This window comes from Sinohyriopsis cumingii, chromosome 18, assembly GCF_028554795.1.
Source record: "Sinohyriopsis cumingii isolate HCF-2022 chromosome 18, ASM2855479v2, whole genome shotgun sequence".
NCBI lineage: Eukaryota > Metazoa > Mollusca > Bivalvia > Unionida > Unionidae > Sinohyriopsis > Sinohyriopsis cumingii.
Window position 1 is genome coordinate 64,975,484 of NC_142978.1, and position 16,558 is coordinate 64,992,041.

The window sequence follows — 16,558 nt, forward strand, 5'->3', positions numbered from 1 at the left end:
ACGAATGGATCTATGTATCTATAAAGATTCAGCTATTCTGGAACATACTCGATGGTCTCCGCACTGCCCTTACCTTTCTATGGCCTTTCCACCCATTACACTACGGTATAATTATGACGGTACTTTAGAGGCGGTACCTTCCAAAACTAGACATAAAAAAGGAACGATGTACAAGCTTGAGACTGCATTGAGACTAGTATAAAAAGAGGCTATGGTCAAGATTGATAGTTCATTGTGACTACCAAGACCAAGCGAACTAGATGAATACTTTCAGAGAAACACAAAACAAGTTCAGACAGACACAATTCAAGTTTGGGGCCTCTGAAGTAGAATGCGATTGTGAGCCTTGCGATGGGAGCGATGCTGTACGCTGTGACCTTAATGATGCCGTAAAGAATCATGGGAACTTTAGTGTCACTACCCCTATCATGGAAAGTGATGCTGTGCGTGTCAAATCTGAGGGTTGCGAAAGCGTTGCCGCTTGTCCTCTTGGACACTTTACTGGGTTTCGTTTTAAAGGTGGATGTCCACCTTCACGTTTACCTCCCTACGGATGCCATCCAGCCCTGAGCAAATTCCTGTCCATGTCACACAACCCTCATCGAAACGAACCCGTGAAAGACGAATATTCGTTCCCTGTGCGTTTGTCGGAATACGACAGACATTGATCAACGACCCCCTAGTTTTAAAAAGGATTGGTTTGCTATTGATGATTCTATCTACTACATTGTAAACTTACTGCATCGAATTCCAGAGGAAGAGTTAACGAATTACCAAGATCTTTTACACAATGTCAACTTAGTGAAAGAGGAAACTTCTGAACGAATTGTAATGTGTAAATTAGTGATCAAACGATTTAAATTCGACACTGAAGTAAAACCTTGTCTGTGCAAATGGTACATTTCTTGTGTCAGAAAGAGGATTTAGTATGACCTATTCATGGATACTTTACAAGAGAACATTCGTGCTTTGCCTATGGAGTTGAGATAACGCATTTACCGAGAGCTGATCAAAATACAAGTCAAACGGAAAGAACAATTGCATCCGTTACGTCACCGGTGTTTGAACCACTGGTACCTGAATGGTATAAGAGAACTGATTCGTCAGAAATTGTTTCAGTGGTCAGACATTGTTCAAAACTTTGAGGTCGCCAATGATGTACATGTTCATAATTTTGGTTACTTCGACATTCACTTACTGCAACGTATTGAGGAAGACGAGTTAAAGGATTACCAACATTTGTTACGTGGAATCTGCTTAGCGGAAGACGAAACTTCTAAACGAACTCTGACGTTTCGGTTACAGTATGTAACATTTAAATTCCCTACTGGAGAACGAAGATCTCTGGCTAGAAAGTACGTGTATTGCATCCGGAAGAAAGAGAATATAAAAACAGGCTGCCATGCCACGACTTATGTCACATGTCATTGAACAGATTCCGTGGAAGGAACTCAATGACCATATTCAAACCGTGGATCATTACCATCGATTATTACAAGAACTGTATCCATTCAATTTGGGTTGACAAGTGGTGTGTCTTAGTGACTTGTTTTCTGGGATTTCGTTTACCAGCCGATTCTTTGTGGACTCTTTACGATCAGTACTTACCACCTCAATGGCCTTAAATGGTCACGAAAAACTCCTTTTGCTCAAAGCCTTGCGGTTTCATCTGGACACTTCTCGACCTTACTCCCTACTATAGAACTGGTTAGAACATTACCCAAAACATGTTGTTGTACAGACACTTGTGTTTATTCCACGTTAATGGTTATCATGTGCCTTTTATTCTTGTACTTAAGCTTTTGGCTTTTATGTATTTTTGTCTTTCGTATTCATGTTTGAAAAAAACATTCAATAAACGTGTTCTGAAAAAAGTATATAAACTCTTGTCTTGTTTGTTTTCGTGTCACAAGTGACATTTCTCACACTATGGCTACCTCTGCTGTCTCTGCTCCCTCTTCCTCTACTGTCAAAGTCATCGACGAACACTTAGATCGTGCCAGTTGGGAGGCTTTGTATCTTCGCCATCCCTTTAACATGCTCATTGCTGGACCTAGCGGTTCAGGCAAAACCGAATTCGCCAAACGTTTGATCGAACATAAACATCATTTGATCGATCGGCCACCTCAGATCTTGTTCAACACTTTCAGTTAGTGAATGATCGAAATGTTCATCATTTTGGTTACTTCGAGATTCACATAGTGCAACAAATTGAGGAAGACGTGTTAAAGTATTACAAAGGTCTATTACGTGGAATCTGCTTAGCGGAAGGGGAAACTTCTAAACGAAGTTTGAACTGTAGGTTACAGTTTGGAGCATTTAAATTTCCCACTGGAGAACGAAGATCTCTGGCTAGAAAGTACGTGTATTGCTTCCGAAACAAAGAGACTATAAAAACAGGAATCCATGCCACGACGTTTATCACATGTGATTGAACAGATTCCGTGGAAGGAACTCATTGACCATATTCAAACCGTGGATCATTACCATCAATTATTACAAGAACTGTATCCAATCAGTTTGGGACGACGCATAGTGTGTGTCTTAGTGACTTGTTTTCTGGGATTTCGTCTACAGCCGATTCCTTGTGGACTCTTTACGAACAGTACTTACCACCCAAATGTCCTTAAATGCTCACGAAAGACTCCTTTTGCTCAAAGCCTTGCGTTTTCATCTGGATACTTCTCGACCTCTACGGGAAAAAAAGATTCGTCAACTTTTAGCTACCGAAGACGTGTATGACTATGTGTGTGTAGCTTGTGACTTACACCCCCATTGGACAGATGTCCGTGCATGGAAAAAAGGGGGTTTTGAGGCTTGCACCCAAGAAGTGGCCCAGTATGCACGAGAGTTGTTCAAGGAAAAAAGTCACTTTTCAAACAGTGTTAGTGACAGTGCCGGAAGAAGAAGAAAAAGAAGAACCCGTCACCCAGGACAGGACTGTCGTGGACATGCCTGAAAGACCCTTTCGGGAGGACACTTGTGTGACCTTACCCCCTATAGAACTGGTCAGAACATTACCCAAAACATGTTGTACAGAAACTTGTTTTTATTCCACGTTAATGGTTTTATGTATTTTTGTCTTTCGTATTCATGTTTAAACCGAATTCGTCAAACGTTTGATCGAACATAAACATCATTTGATCGATCGACCACCTCAACGCATCGTGTGGTGTTACAAAGAGTGGCAATCGGCGTACAGCCTCTTGCGAGAAAGTCAAGGCGATTCCATCGTGTTTGTGGAAGGCATTCCTAAAGAAGACGACGGAATCGTCTCTGACTCCCGTCAAACCCATTTGGTCATTTTCGATGACATGTTAGGAGAAGACGAAGAAGAAATTAAACTGTGGTTCACGCGCAAAGGGCATCATCGTAATGCCCGTGTCGTTTACATCACCCAAAATTTGTTTTGACAAAGTAAAGCCCATCGCACCATCAGTCTCAGTGCGCATTAGGTGGTCTTGTTTAAAAGCCCTCGAGATAAATCGCAAGTGCAAGTCTTAGCTAAACAGTTAGGAACGCCTTGGCTGACTCAGGCGTACGACGATGCCACTCAAACTCCACACGCTTATTTACTCGTCGATTTGAAACCTAGGACCCCCGATGATTTGCGATTTCGTACCCAATTGTTTCACCGCTAGGGCCAAGACGGAGGGCCTGTCCTGTACACGTCTCTGTCCTCGACTTAACCGCACCAAAAAAACATCTATAAAAACCTCAAACACTTTTCGTCTGTCTCACACAGCGTCAACATGACGTCCCTTCAGTCACATCTCCCCGTCAAATTGATTCGTGCCTTGTATGGCACCAGTCGAGAGAAAAACCCACAAATACGGGCTCGTGTTTTAGAAGCTAGTCTCAAGGAAGTCTTACGATGGTTCACGGTGACAGCACGTCAATTACTGCAAGGGATCATTCAGATTCCTCATCAAACCAAATGCTTTTTTGATCGAAACAAAGTCGCTTTGACCCAACTGGCCGATCCGCGCATCGACACTCAAACCAAAAAACAAATCATTTTGAAACCTGGAGGGAGCGGTACTCTAGGAGGGGTCATCATTCGCTCTCTCTTAAGATGGGATCCTAATGCCCCTAAAGTTCTCCCCAAGAAAAAAGTCAAACGAAGCTCCAAGAAGAAGAATAAAAGAGCCACTGTGTCAAGACCTGGTCCCCAAGGAGACCTGTGTCTCCAAGAACTTCTCCAGTGGCGGGACCCTCCTCTTACCAGTCACCACCCCGGAAAAAGAAAAGTCCCCAGAAAAAGAAGCAGAGAAAAAGTCCCCAGGAAAAGAAAAGCCCACAGAAAACTAGTCGCAAGAGAGGCACTTCGGCCGGGACGCAACCTTACACTCGCAAACCACGACCTGCAACGGCGGTGACCGCGTCTGCGGCAGCCTCAGGTTCATCCACTTCCCCGTTGATGACACCAAGTACTTGGAGACGTTGATCACACCAAGAACTTCTCCGCTGATGACCCCAAGAACTTCCCCAGTGGCAGGACCCTCCAATTTAGTGGCAGTGGCCGCTGCTCACAAAGTACCTGCTCCCAAAATCAAAGTCCAAGAAAGATAGGGCATGCTTCAGAGTTTACTGGATTTGTCCAAGCAAGAACTGGCTCGATTTAGTCCGTTACGTACCCCTGCACGACGCGTTCTGCCTGTCCTGAAGTTGATACGACGTGAAGACAATCAGTGGCGACGCGTTCCAGTATAAAAAAGGCCTGCAACCAAGTAGGGGTATCAGTGAACTTCCAAAAGATGTCACCTTCAAGAAGTCAAAAAAGGAACTGACAAAGGCAGAATCGTCATCCGACAAAGCGCTTAGCCAAGCATCGACGTTACCCTAAGAAAAGATACAGTCGATCCAAGAAAAAGAGGCGCCAACAAAGGGAAGGATTCTTTGGCGATTTTGGAAAAAACATTGTCACCTTTATGACAAAGCGATAGTACCCCAAAAAAGATAAAAAGGCGTGTGTTAAGTCATCGACGTTAGTGTATTTTTGGTGAATGTCCTGGAACCCACAAGCAAAGATGTCACCCTCCAGAAAACATTCCTCTTCTAAACCCCAAGGAAAGAAAAGGAAAGGACTGCCTCCACGTTTAGTCAAACATGGGGACATGTTATCTGTCCTGTCCAAAGCTTCTCCACCCCTGCGATAAAAGCTCATTCAAACGGCCTCCAAAGAGGTCATCGATACCGTGTACGAATGTTGTTTGAACGTCTTGAAAGGCACGATCCCTTTGTCCAAACACCAGAAACAATGCTTAGGCAAGCATCGTCACGTTCTTCGCCAAATGGTTCAAAAGAAAATCCCCCTTCGTCAAAAGAAGAAGATGTTGGTCCAGCGTGGAAGCATTTTACCCCTTTGGAAGGCATCGATCATCAGTGGCAAGCCGATTTAGCCGATGTCTCTCATTTGGCCAGCTACAATCGCGGCTGCAAATACTTGTTTTGTGTCATCGACGTCTTTTCCAAATTTGCCTGGGTCGTGCCCTTGACTTCCAAATCGAGCAGCGAGTTAGTGCGAGCCCTGCAACGGGTGTTGAAACAAAGTGGTCGTCACCCTCTTCGATGGCAAACGGACAAAGGCATCGAATTTCTGAACCAAGCTTTCCAAAAAGAATTAAAGAAACGTGACATTCATTTTTTTACCACCGAGAATCCCGAAACCAAAGCCAGCATCGTGGAACGTTTTCAACGCACTTTGAAAGAACGCATGTGGAAATATTTTGCGCATCACCACACTGTGAAGTACATCGACATCTTACCGCACCTGGTGCAAGCGTACAACCAATCTTACCATCGAAGCATCGGACGTGCCCCGCAAGAAGGGACTCCCGAGAACGAAGTGCTGGTGTTTGAGCGCCTGTTTGGTACGTCCCCGACGAGGGCTGTCCCCAAGAAAAGTGGAGTGTTGGCCGTAGGAGATTGGGTGCGCATTGTCAAAACCAAACGCACTTTCGACAAAGGTTACTTACCTAACTGGACGACCGAATTGTTTCGTATCACTGGACGAGTGCATGGCCGTCATCCTGCCGTCTATAAATTGGAAGACATGAACGGAGAAGTGTTAAAAGGAACGTTTTATTTGCCCTAGTTACAACGTGTCACCAGAAAAGAAGACGACGTGTACGACATCGAAAGCATTCTCGAACGCAGAACCCGTAAAGTAGGTAAACGACGTGTCAAAGAAGTCAAAGTACGTTGGAAAGGATATCCATCCAGTTTTGATTCTTGGATCGACGCTTCGCAAGTCATCGACTATAAAAAGAAGTGTCCATCATGCCCTTTCACACAGATTCAGCGACTGCGACCACTCCTACACCGAGTTCTTCTCTGCAAGATTTACAGAAACAACCCTTGTGGGTGTGGTGTGGAGAACGTGTGCCTAAAACGCAAATCGTCCTTTTCTGCCAAATCTTCGTGGTGTATTGTGTCATCGGTGCAGCCATTGCCAATTTGAGTTTGCAACAAGAAGGCAAGCAATTGTGGACCATTTTATTGAGCAGTTGCATCGGTTACCTGCTTCCCAATCCCTCCCTGAAATTCTCCTCGAACGGGAACAACGGGAACCTTGTGTCCAGTGCCAGTGTCAGTCACCACTCCAACAACAACAATAACAACCCCATTTTGGGCGGAGATACTCCTCTGACGTCCAGTTACCCCTCGGACAGCCACAGAACTCTGGAATTATGAGTCACCAAAACCAATTTTACTTAACCTTACCCAGTGACAGTTCCATGGAGGTGTTTCCCCACAGCAGGTTGTGCTGTTACATGGCCAAATTACCGCAGGCCATACAATTAGATCACGAAGCCCATTGGGAAGCGGCTTTAGTGGAAATCATTCACCCGATCCAAGTCTTCAATGTCCTTCCCAGTCAAAACAAGTTTGAGGTGGAAGTTTATGACGAACAAATGCAACTGTACTTGGATACCCATGTCAAATATAACATAAAAGCCCCTTCACAAAAAATCAAAAGTGGACCACCTATCTCTTGTCCATTCCTCCAGGCTATTATTTTAGTGGTCAACATTTGGTGAGCACCATAGCTTCCAGGTTTAATGCCGTGTTTCTGAAAGCTTTGGAGAATGCCCAAAAAAGTGTCACCCTGGAGTACCATAAAGTAGCTCGTCGCTTCCTAACGAAATTTCCTGAGGGGGGTAAAATCATGTCTTTTTTATTTTGTCCTGAATTGTTTGCCACGTTGGGCGGGGACATGGAGATGAAGAAGAAAGTAGAACAAGAACAAAACCAATTAGTAGTCATTTACGACAACGATACTTTTGTCTAGTATTTTCTTACCCCGGTAGAATTGAACCAAGGACTGAATTTGATGTTTGTGTACTCCGATGTGGTGGAGTATAACGTGGTGGGACACACCTCTGTGCCATTACTACGTGTCATTCCTTTCAAAGTGGATTCTGCCACGCACGCTGCCGAGGAAGGTGGAAACACTTATAACGTTCACCCCGAATTTGTCCATCCTCACTATTTGCCTGTCAGTAAGTCTTATTTGGACACGGTCAACATTGCTATAAAAGGAGATCTGGGACAAAATATTTCATTCACCAAAGGGAAAGTCACGGTGAAACTCTATTTTCGAAAACGGTTCTCTCACGAGTTGTAAGTCATGTATCCAGTGTACCGAGGCGTTGCTCGTCAGCGAGGACACGGTTTAGGAGATATGTTGAAATCAGCCTTTCTTTCGGTGGCTCCGGTGTTGAAACCGATGGTGACACGCGGATTGCACACCTTGAAAGATGCCGCACTGACACAAGGCAAAGAATTTCTCCAAAATGTCATCATCGACAAACAAAACCCCAAAGAAGCTTTCTTGAGGGCAGGCAAAAATATCTTGTTGCAAACAGGTAAAGACCTTTTAGGCCGACGAGAAACTCCTATAAATGCCCTGCACGCTACTGAGTCAGGCATTCAGCAAGGACAAGGCAGAAAGAGACGACGAAGAAAACACCGTTTCACCAGACTTCACACTTCTAAAGCTAGAAAGACAAAGAAAAGAAGAACCGTTCGAAACTTAGACGTTTTCGATTATTAAATTATTGAGAAACAGAAAAAATGATGCACCGAGAATCTTGCGCTTGTTCCAAGTCGGAACTGGATCTGTTTACCATGCCACCCACCATGATGACGATGCAAGAATCCCAATGGGTGGAATTTCACCCCGTTTCCTCTTTGACGGATTCAGCTCCCATCGAGTTTGAAATCAAAGGACAACCCGAAGATTACATCGATCTGAATAGAAGTTACCTGTACCTGAAAGTCAAAGTAACCGAAGCGAGCAACGATGCCATAAACAACGATGATGCAGTAGCTCCCGTCAATAATTTCATGCATTCCTTGTTCAGCGAAGTGGACTTGTACTTGAATAACAAACTGGTCAGCAGCAGCATGGATACTTACCCTTACCGAGCGTACCTGGAAAATCTCTTGACGTACGGAAAAGAAGCCAAGAACACTCATCTGGATGCTTGCGTGGTATGGAAACCTGACAAAGCGACTAAGTTCAACGGCATTACACTAGTTGGGAATGAGGTAAATCCAACGGGATTTGTAGAACGACGAACGAAAATTCGTGAAAGTCGTAGTTTAGAACTGATGGATCGCTTGCATTTGGACATGTGGTTACAAGAAACGTATTTGCTGAACGGAGTGGATATCCGTCTGAGACTGAATCGTTCCTGTGCCGCTTTCCATTTGATGGCTGCAGAAAATTCCACTTACAAAACCAAAATCGAAGAAGCCAGACTCTACGTGCGACGCGTGGAAGTATTACCTAAAGTGGGAAACGACGTCAGTCAGACGTTTAGCAGAACGAGCGCCAAGTATCCGATACGAAGAGTGGAAGTGAAAACGTTCACCATTCCTGCCGGACTGCGATCCATGATCGAAGATCATCTGTTCCAAGGACAGTTACCCAAACGTTTAATCCTTGGTATCGTCAAGAATTCAGCCTTCAACAGAGTCTACCAGGAAAAACCTTTCAACTTTCAACATTACGACGTGTCCAAAATTGAAGTCAGTCGCGATGGCAAGACCTTGTGTACCCGACCTTTCGAACCTGACTTTACCCAGAACAATTACTTGAGATCGTACTTGAACCTGTACGAAGCTACCGGACAATTAGGAACCAACACCAGTCACGGTATTACGTACGAGGATTATGCAGGAGGCTATGCTTTATGGGCTTTTCATTTCACTCCAGACCAAGGCGCGACGAGGGACATTTCCACCCTATAAAATCCAGTCAGATTCGTGTGGAACTTCAGTTTTCAAAGCCAATACCCGCAAACAATACAGTTAACGTCATCCTGTATGCAGAATTCGATAATACCATAGAAATCAACAGTTTAAGAGAAGTCATTCTAGACTATTAGAAACAATGGAAGACTGTTATCCCTCTTTACCTACTGGAGAAACTTTGGAGATGGAATGTGAGGAGATCGTGGAAGAAAAAGAATCCCAAGACGACTAAGTTGTCATGATGAAGTCAAGATGGCCAGAACAAGAAACCCATTTAGTCTCCTGTTTTGCTACAGTCCTGGCAGATAAAATGAAAGAATTGATCAAGGAAGAGTGCTATGGATGTCACAACGATCATCCCGGTCAAATTAAAACCACGACAAATGTCTGATGTTGAGTCAGGAAAAAAAGTTGGACGAATATCTGGACAAAGCTTGGGGTCTCATCGAGATAGAATTGGTGTTGAATGAATGGTATAAAGGCTTGGATAGACATTCTTCTCCTTCATTAACGTCTCTGGAGTGCCGTCGCATCGAATCTCTCTTTGACCAGAGTAAGAAGGCGGAGCTAAACGCCTTTTACTTGTCAGACATTTTCAAGCAAAACGTCAGGATCGAATTGATCACTTATCATTACCTGTGAAGAAGAAGAAGAAAATAGAAAAAAACCACACAAATAAATGGATACCTGGGAACTTTATTATCTTTTGAACCACAGTTCGTACACTGCTTCTTGGAATCCTGTCGTATGTGCTAAAGATGAACTCCCTCATCGCAAACCTCAAGACCATCAAGCTTATGTGATCAACACGGACGACAGTCATCTCCCAGGAACCCACTGGGTAGCCGTCTACTTTCCTCAAGAAGGATGTGTGGAATATTTTGATTCCTATGGATTACCCCCTTTGGAAGACGATATCATTGACTTTATGAGAAGAAATGCTCAGACCGCCCGATTCAATACTGTGAAATTAAAAGGCACAGATTCCTTGGTGTGTGGACAATATTGTGTGTATTTTCTGCATCATCGCAGCCTGGGTTATTCCTTAGAACATTTAGTGACTCATTTTGATCCTCGTTCTTCTTCTAGAAACGATGTGAAAGTAGATCGATGGTTTTATGACCATTATACTGGTCTTTTGTCTCAAGCTTGGAAGCGTAGTGTCCATCAATGGCCTAATGACTTCCAACAGTGGAAATCATAATTTCATTCACAACGTTGTCAGCCCTGTCCAAAATAATGTGTTAGTTGAAAAAAATGTTTGTGATTTGAAAAAATGTTTGATGCTATATTGTTTGATTATAGTTAAAAATGTTATAGTTGTTGGTTAGTGTTAAGTGATTTTGAATAAAAATGTTGTGTTTTGAAGAAAAAAATGCCTTTGTGTTTTGTTTGGCTATAGGAATCTTGATTCATGCTCTTTGACTTCTTACTATCCCTCTTATGACACTCATTGAACGTTCCGACTCGAAAACCGTGTAGTGATGTTTTCCTTCACGTCCGCGCTTTGACTTTAAGAACCGGGGTTGTTTCAAGTCTAACCATCCATTGTCGACTCATCCTCCTACGAAGATGTGCTCCAAACTAGCTAAGCTCAACGAAGCCTACGTGAATTTGCATAGGGTCAGACACAGTCTGATACCGAAGCCAGAAGAGATAGAGAATGTGAGAATGTTAAAAGTCACTGAAGACCTGATAGAAGAGCTCTTCAGAGAAGAAATTAACAGGGAGAAAGAAGAATGGACAGAGAAGTACAGGCTTCAGCAACAGCAGAGAGAGCAGCAACAGCAACAACAACAGCAGCAGCAGCAACCTGAACCCGACAGAGGCTTTGTCGACTGTCGTATCGACACCAAAGAGTTCTTCTTCTCTTTCCGAAGAAGCAGACCTATCGTCAGAAATCCTATCGTCAGAGGACGTCGCATTCTTAGAATATAAAAGATCGCCATAGCAAACAAAAAACAGCCGTTTTCAGGGCTACCCATACCTCTAGAAAAGAAATAACAATAGATTTGCCAATGTGTGTATGTAGAGTAGTGTGAATATAAACACTCACTCTTTTCTGGTGTGATTGTATGTGTTTGCGATTGTAAGCGATCAAGTACGTTTGTGTGGGTAGTAGATAATGATAATGTGTTTTTTTCTGTTTGACGTGTGTGGAGAGTAGATTTTGGTTTTGATTTGATTGCTTTGAGTATGAGGATAGTATATTTAAGTGATTAATGAAAATTTTTAGAATAGTGATCGGTAGCATAAAAAAGTGAGTGAGTGTTTCTTTTAGGTCCGCGCATTGTTTAGTCGTGATCTAGATAATATAAGTTTTGTCTTAGGGGGATGTTTTCCTTCACGTCAGCGCGTTTTAAGTGATGATCTAGGTAATATAAGTTTTGGGTCTGGGGGATGTTTTCCTTCACGTCCGCGCTTTAACTATACATTGAAAATCGCTCGGCAGTCTAGCTACCTTGTTGATTGATCAACACTAGAGAATGAGCAGAAGGCTAGCGAAACTGTTAGAACTTCATGTGCACCTGGAATATGCCAGGCTCATACTGAATGAGCTGGCCGCAGAGGCTATAGTGGAAGAAGGAAGGATGAAAGAGGAGGAGAGAAGAAAGAAGGAAGAGGAGGAGATAAGAAAAAAAGAAGAGGAGGAAAAGGAGAGAGGAATGGCTGTACCACAGACACAACAAGGAAATTTCAGAATCCAGAGACAGAAGATTGGAATTCTGAAGCCACTCATTCCGCCTCTGCACTCCCAGCAAAACGAGTGAAAGGAGATTGGAGTCGGAGATGCGTTTGCGGTGCCAGGCCGGGGAGGTGCAACCATTAACCAGGTGCCCTGGAGTTCAAAACAAACAGCCCTTTTCAGGGCTACCCAATGCTCTAGAAAAGATATAGTAATCCATTTGCCAATGTGTGTATGTAGAGTAGTTTGAATATAAACACTGACTCTTTTTTACTAGTGTGAGTGTATGTGTGTTTATAAGCGCTAGCATAGGTTAGTGTGGATAGTAGATTATTGGGACTTGATCTTAATGCTTTGCGTATGTGCATGGTAGATTTTGTGTTTCTTTATTGCTGTTTCGTGTATGTGAATAGTAGATAATATGAGAAGAGAAAAGTAGGGGATGTTTTCCTTCACGTCCGTGCGTTGTTTGGTCATGATCTAGGTAATATAAGTTTTGTCTTAGGGGATGTTTTCCTTCACGTCCCCGCGTTTTAAGTGATGATCTAGGTAATATAAGATTCGGGTCTTAGGGGATGTTTTCCTTCACGTCCGTACTTTTCGTATAAGAACCCACAACGTTCGTCCTTCGCACCATTCTACAAAGAATAAAAAAGAAGATGGCTTCGAACCACCTTGATAAAATGAAAAAATTGCAAGACGTCCTGGACAATTTGGGCATGATGGAGCAAATGTTAGTTAACCTAAACGAGGATCACTATTCTTATAGTCCCCATCGAGTGAAGATGGAGATCAACAATTTAAGAAAACTAAAGGAGGTCATCAGTGATCTGTTGAAAGAAATAAAGGAGGAGAAGGAGGATGAAGAGGAAAGGATAAGGATGAGAGCATGGAACGAAAAAATTGAAAAGGAAGAAGAAAATGAGAAGATGAAGAAAGAAGAGGAGGAGAAGCAGAAAGAAGAGAAAAAGAAGAAAAAGGAGGAAGAAAAGAAAGAAATGAATAGAAAAATTGTAGGACAGAAAATAAGAAGCTGGTGGAGAAATAGAAGAAATTAGAAGAAATTAGAAGAAGAAGAAGAAAACCAAAGGGCCTTTTCAGGGCCACTCCAATATCTCGAAAAGACCTTGACTTTCATTGCCTACCCCTTTTTTATTTTTTTAAAAAAATAGAGACCTCTCCCTGTTTCAATTTTCGCCTGTTCCATTTCCATAGACCCATCAGGTCGGGACCTTATTAAAATAGGGTCCCGACCCTGTTCCATTTGATGCTCAACAGTCCCAAATTCCCATGTTAAATTTACATAGACCCTATACAGTTCCAGGGTGGTTAATGTTAAATTTACATAGACCCTATACAGTCCCAGGGTTTTTGTCCATGCTAATTCCCATAGACCCTATATCGTCCCAGGGTTTTTGTCCATGTTAAATTTACATAGACCCTATATCGTCCCAGGGGTGTTTTTAATGCTAATTCTCATAGACCCTATATCGTCCCATATTACTACTTACACGGGTAATGGATGTTTTGATGCAATATACCATGATAAAGAAGTTACGTAATTAACAAGCTGTCCAAAACCTCTCATCGTAAATCTAGACCATTTTCAGAATGACATTATCAGCAACCTCATTGGATTACAACTTCTATTATAGATTGTACACCTGATTATAAAGGACATGTGATATATGATTATCTTTTGGAATATCCAGGCTATGGACAAAATAAGGTTTCAGGCGGTATCTATATTCATGATTTGTGTGTACCTTTGTTGTGACGTTACAAGATACACTCTCTTGTACTTGTATAAGAACAACCGTGAGCATGTACTCCATTCAGATAAATGTAAGACAGCTGAGGCTTCAAATCTGCTAGTGATCTTGAAAAGGATCTGATGCATATTGTAGTACTGATATGGCGCCCACTAAAATGGTATGACGTTGCTCACATCTGTAAGTAGTGGGATCTGATACACATTTAGGACATAATTTTTGAGTAAAAGTATTAAGATTGAAATTTTCTCTAAATTGTATTAAAATTAATTTGTCATTAAATTATATTGAAGGTAATTTTCCACTAAAATATATTGAAATTAATGTTATCTATTTGTGTAATACAACTGTATGTATTTTATAAAGACCGCGCTTTACGACCATGTGTAGAAATCTATAAAATACATTTCTCTTGTATCTAAAGGTCAGCAATTTAGATTAGGTGGGAAGCTGCTAAACAGGCAAATTAATCTATTAATAATGGATGAGTTAAGCGAGATGATTTACACGGTTTCCTTGGGAAAGGTTGCGAGCCTTGTTCTGATCCGAAATGACCGAGACAAAACCTGCATATAAATAGAGTGAAGACTTACCCAGAATTAGTTCGTTCTTCGAGTCAGAACAGCTCTGTCTTTTCCTTACAGGTAAGAATCGTCTGTGTTTGCAAACTTCTTTAAAGAATGGGAACTTATTAATATTTGAGATTTAGTAAAGTTAATATGTTTCCAACATTTTTTAAAGATCTTTCTATTTTATATTATAATATAACGGAATGTTTAATTGTATTTGTGGTATGTAGTATTGGAAAAGATGAATTCTCTACAAAGTTCATGCTTAGATTTAATTTAGAAATAATAGATTCTTTAAGTAATAATGAGTGATGTTTAGTAACCTATTCCAAATTAGTATTCTATTTTAAATTTAGTAAAATACATTTCTTTAAAAAAATGATTGTTGCATTAATCGCAACTATTGAATTTTATACTCATTGTCTATCATGAAGCTAATCGAGATTTAACTATCCATGTTACATTCTAAAAGGCAGAAATTATACAAATATATGAAATCCGAAAGCTCGATGGAAAAGTGTAATCTTATATGTAGTTCGTGTATTTTAAATATAAAGGCTTTATAGGTGTATCACTAGAATGTAGTATTATATATATATATATATATATATATATATATATATATATATATATATATATATATATATATATATATATATATATATATATATATATAAATATCAATTATTTAGATAAAAAAGTTAGTTCCTCTATTCAGAACAGCTCTGTCTTTTCATTACAGCGATTCCGTACCACACTCCCCAAGACGTAGCCGTATTTACACCGTTTTGGGTAACACCCTTGTTAAGAGAGCATGAACTCCTCCTTCTCTCTCTCTCTCTCTAACCATGGGCAAAGACATTTCTTAACTTATGAGTAATCCCTTCTCATAGCAAGAGATGAGAAGAATGTTATGATAGAAAAATTATCATAATACACAGGAAAACATTAAGTTAAATAGTTTAAATGACTATTATGTATGTTTTTATTCATTTCTGCAATTAATATGCGTTTCTAATGTTGGCATTGCTATAAATACAGACTATTTGTGCTAAAAAATCAATATTCGATATTTTTAAGAAAGATAGTCTCTTAAAGAAATGAAACAGTGTCATCTTACTACTAGACCCGAACTAAGCGATGTTTTTCTTATCATATAAACATGGAGCTTCAAATGTAATTAAAACTAAAACTCGCAGTCCAAAGTTTAAAAATTATTTCGACATTTACGTGCAAGTGTAGCATGCATTAGGAGTACTAATCATCTATATCATTTATTCTGGCATTTGAATCCCTAACGTTTTGTTGTTATTGTTTTAAACAATCATTACGTAACAAGACAATTCTCTAGTCTCCTCGTCCATTTTCTTTACAAATCACACAATATAAATCTTGACTACATAAGAAAAGCACCCCACCCCACCTTCAAATATAGTTGAATCATTTATGTTGTATGTAATCAATGCCTTTTATTTATTTTCGTTTCAAAAACTTATATTTATATCTTCAATGAAAAGCTGATTCACACTCACAATCATTTTATGGTCTGTTTCAAAATTTAAAATTTATACCTGTCCTGTTATTATTTTTAAAGCATGGCTGATTGTTACTGGGAGTGTTAATTGCTTTGATTGCTGCCAAGACCAATTTTGTAGACTGTAAGGTCGGGTAGCTGATGTTACATAGGTATTAACCATACAGTTTAAGTCTTTTTAAAATTCACGTACAATCTCTCCTTTAATGAAGAAAAGAAAACCAGTTGTCAACAAAGCCTAATGAGAGATAGAGAATCACTATAAATGAGGAGATGAATTGTCAGAAAAAGAGATCGAGAGAGATCGAGATCAAATAGGCTATAGTTATAATTCATTCGTGCCAGAAATCGACTATCGACACGAGGAACAGCACCTATCGTTTTCACAGACATGTACTGTTGTCAACTCAGCCTCTTCACCTCAGCACCCCAGCACCTTATATATAAAATGATGGAACCACGTGGAAAAAAACACTTAAGGTACCAGGCAACCCGATCACTAGGCCAGAGAAATTTGACACCCAGCGTAACGTGTACACCAACTGGGATTATAGTAATAATGCAAGATATGCACAACGGTATGCAAACCGTTACGGTCAGGTAAGATACGTATTGCTCCTATGGCAGTACGGAAAAGACTGGGTGGGATGAGGGATGGTATCGTCGTAACCTTATCGATAAGTTAAAATCTACTTGAGCCAATGGCCATGCACACTATATGGATTTGGTATTG

General features: G+C 41.0%; 1 protein-coding gene across 1 annotated transcript in view; it reads right to left on the reverse strand.

The window, feature by feature from the left end:
• Positions 1-14,333, reverse strand: part of LOC149776809 (sialin-like) — a 76,727-nt gene extending 62,394 nt beyond the window's left edge. The window contains exon 1 of the mRNA XM_089941511.1: positions 14,316-14,333. The gene's annotated coding sequence lies outside the window, so the exon portion shown is untranslated. The remainder of the gene's footprint in view (positions 1-14,315) is intronic.
• Positions 14,334-16,558: the final 2,225 nt, after the last annotated feature.